This window comes from Scleropages formosus, chromosome 20 (assembly GCF_900964775.1).
Source record: "Scleropages formosus chromosome 20, fSclFor1.1, whole genome shotgun sequence".
Lineage (NCBI taxonomy): Eukaryota > Metazoa > Chordata > Actinopteri > Osteoglossiformes > Osteoglossidae > Scleropages > Scleropages formosus.
In genome coordinates this window covers 25,856,128-25,859,529 of record NC_041825.1, presented here as the reverse complement: position 1 = coordinate 25,859,529, position 3,402 = coordinate 25,856,128, and the positions used below count along the sequence as shown (strand labels likewise).

The window sequence follows — 3,402 nt, the reverse complement described above, 5'->3', positions numbered from 1 at the left end:
CTGGCTCCCTGCAACCCTGTATGAGGCAAGCGGTTAAGACTATTTGTGTGTGTGTGTGCGCGTGTGCGCACTTAGCATGCGCCTCTAGACGTATGTAAGGAGTGTGTTTTGGATGCTCGGGGAGACTCCCTTAAGTCCAGCACAGGGGACGAGGGACTCTCTCTCTCGCTGGGGAGAGACAAAGTAAGATACTCTCTCCTATCTTGGGTCCTTTGTTTGAGTCATGTCGAATCTCTTCCGCAAGAGACATCCGCGTTTCTGTATTGCCATGACGATGCAGAAGTCGCTCGCAGTTCAATTAACGCTCTGTTATCCATTTCTAGTTCATATGCCCGCATGATATAATTCCTTTCTTCTTAAGTACACATCCGTTTGCCACAGTGTCATAAGGCAGGCGACACCTTGTTGTTGGAACAACACTTGGGAGTTTTTAGTGTATTCTGGCTTCACAGTTAAACTGAAAGGCATTACTGAAAAATGTAAGAACCAAGCATCACGGTGGTGTTCCTCTTCATTTACACTTCCTTTAGGTATTCTGCTAAGTTTAGCCCCAGTGGCCTAATGGATAAGGCACTGGCCTCCTAAGCCAGGGATTGTGGGTTCAAGTCCCATCTGGGGTGAAAAGGATGTGTTGGTAGTGGTCTCCTCAGTGTCTGGTGGGGGGGGGAGAGAAGAAGGAAAAAAAAAAAAACCAGCAAGCTGTAAAGGTTATGGAGTGGATGTGTTAATATTGATTTGGTGGGTATGAGGGTCAGCACCTTCAAGTTTGACTCTATGCTACTCTCATGGAAAAAGATAGTCTTGCCCCCCTCATTCAGGTGAGGGGAGAAAATTTGCTCCAGGTGGAGGAGTTTAAGCATCTTGGGGTCTTATTCACAAGTGAGGTGGCAGCGGCAGCAGTAATGCGGTTGCTGTACCGGACTGTGGTGGTGAATGCAGGAGCTGAGCCGTAAGGCAAAGCTCTCTATTTGCCGGTCTTCTACGTCCCTCCAAACAGTTTGTCCCTGTTTTAGAAGTCTGCCGGGACGCATCCTAAAGGTTAAAATTTCTTTGTGTTTTGTTTGCCCTATCAACGTTTCTCCATTGCGTTAAACGGACAGCATATATTTTCTGAACGTCTTAACTCTTACATCACTTTAGAACATATTAAGCACTTGAAAATATTGACTACTTGAACATATTTTCACACCACACTTGAACGAACAATTTCTCACACCACATTTCCGCCTTTGAGCATGAAACGTTCACACGACATGCTTGCGTATGGTCCCCCTCGTTGTCATCTTGTAACAGGAGATTATTCCGGTACCACACTGCTATGGTGTTTACAGGTGAGTCGATGCCTTCGCCTTTAAATGCCCAAATCTTTCCATTCTGAGTTTCCTGTCTTCCCCAGTGACATATGCGGAACTGAATCCCATTTGTACCACCTACTTTGGGCCGGGATCAGAGCAAAAGAGGCTGCAGCGGGGCACTTTGTCAGGAACAAATCCGACATAATGATTCTCTCTTCCTCAAGTTTCTTTGCCGGAAACTCATGCGACTCTTGTCGATACGCTACGGTTTCTTTGGCAAAGAAGCGTGCTGTGCAGTGCAACCGTGTGGGCTGTGTCAAGTTGGGAGGCACCCTTACCTCACCGCAGCGCGTCATCATCCAGCAGCCAAGCGGTGTACTGCGATAACACCTGCAGAGACAACAGTCCCAATACTGGAGATGCGATGTTGCCACCTTCTTCGGTCACAGTGACAGTTGCCCCGAGCTTCGCAAGCAGGTCGCGACCCAGCAGCTTCACCGGACAGCGGTTACTAAGGAGAAACGAACGGTTAGTCACAGCAATGTCTTCTGTCACTCCCACACGCAGTGGGTCTGTTTTTTTGAGGCTTTGTGTTATTCCTGATGCTCCCATGAGGCAGATCCGGTTTCCATTTGCAGGAACCCCGGCACCTCCTGTCTTCTAATAGCGGATCTCGTCGCCCCTGTGTCCACCAGGAAGGGAAAGGGTTGATGCCGGCACCACCAGCTGTATCATTGGGTCTGATGGTTCAGGCTTTTGTCTCAAGCAGGCTGGACTTTGGCACTGCTTTATTGTCGGGTCGTCCATACCAGACTGTATCCAGGCTGCAGCTGGTACAAAATGCTGCTGCGAGAATTGCCCCGTCTGTTTCTCTTTTCAAATCCCGATTAAAGACTGACATGTTCACTCAGGCATTCCACCTCGAAATGTAATTCCACTTGCCTTGCTTGTTTTTTGCCACCATTATGAAAATGCATAATAAATTAGGTTAAGTAACAACTTACTAACTCTGTTCTCTCTTCTTGTTGAGCGTTGCCTCGCTACGTAAGACTTGAGGAGGCTGACCGTTGGTGACAGACGAATCCCATGCTGACTGAGGATGTTGACCAACTGCCATGATGAACGAGGCGTTCCATGCTTAGCTGGGGATCCAAGACACCATTTAGCACCAATATCATTATTGCTTGTTAAACTGGCTTACAATTGTTACTTAAACTAGAATGCCCAGGAGCGATGGGCAGCCACTGGCCTGTGCACCCCGAGAGGTTTTCTTTTTCTCCCTCAACTTTCAGTTGGGAGTTTTTGCTCCTTTCCCTGGTGGCCAGTAGGGATACTCATAGCTCTATAAAAGGGCTTCGTTATGGTAGCCATTAGTCAACTGTCTTCTTTGTTTGCAACTGCTCTTCTTGCCTCATGCTTGTGTTAAAGCGCTCTGTGTCACTCTGTGACCTAGCTCGAGAGTGCACGTCGGAGGGTCGCCGACATCCCAGGCCTGACCTCGACGTGATTTGAACACGCAGCCTTCTGATCTGGAGTCAGACGCGCTACCGTTGCGCCACAAGGTCGGTACCTGATGGGTCATGAACGAGGGGGCAGACCGTGTCACTTTCCAGCGTCTCCGCCCAGCAAACGGGCCAAGAAGAAGTACAGTTTGGAAAATGCGGGGCTCTGGAAAAGTAACACGAGGTGGGTCAAAAAGTGACCTCGAGGGATGCTTGGTGGTCTAGCGGTACGATTCTCACTTAGGGTGCGAGAGGTCCACCTCTGGACGAGCCCAGCCACTGGCCTCCGTGCTCTGCAGGGATGCTCGTGGAGACTCAGCTGCTCAAATGACTACCGCCCTGCAGCGCTCGCATCACTTATCATGAAGTGCTTTGAGCGGTTAGTCAAATCTCACATCCCCTCTTCGCCACCTGACACCCTAGGCCCACTGCACTTGCATATTGCCAGAACAGGTCTACGGAGGGTGCTATTGCCACTGCCCTCCATACTGCCTTCTCACACATGGACAGGAAAGGGGCATATGTGAGAATGTTGCTTCTTGATTACAGCTCAGCGTTCAGTACCATGTCAGCACGACAACCTCTTCTCTGAACGTTGGTAAAAC

At 49.3% G+C, this 3,402-nt stretch overlaps 2 non-coding genes across 2 annotated transcripts; one reads left to right on the top strand and one right to left on the bottom strand.

The window, feature by feature from the left end:
- Positions 1-547: 547 nt before the first annotated feature.
- On the top strand, positions 548-620 carry trnar-ccu (transfer RNA arginine (anticodon CCU)). Its single transcript has one exon. It is a non-coding gene; the product is annotated as a tRNA-Arg (tRNA).
- A 2,168-nt stretch (positions 621-2,788) lies between these two features.
- Positions 2,789-2,860, bottom strand: trnaw-cca (transfer RNA tryptophan (anticodon CCA)). The gene has a single exon. It is a non-coding gene; the product is annotated as a tRNA-Trp (tRNA).
- Between the last annotated feature and the right edge of the window lie 542 nt (positions 2,861-3,402).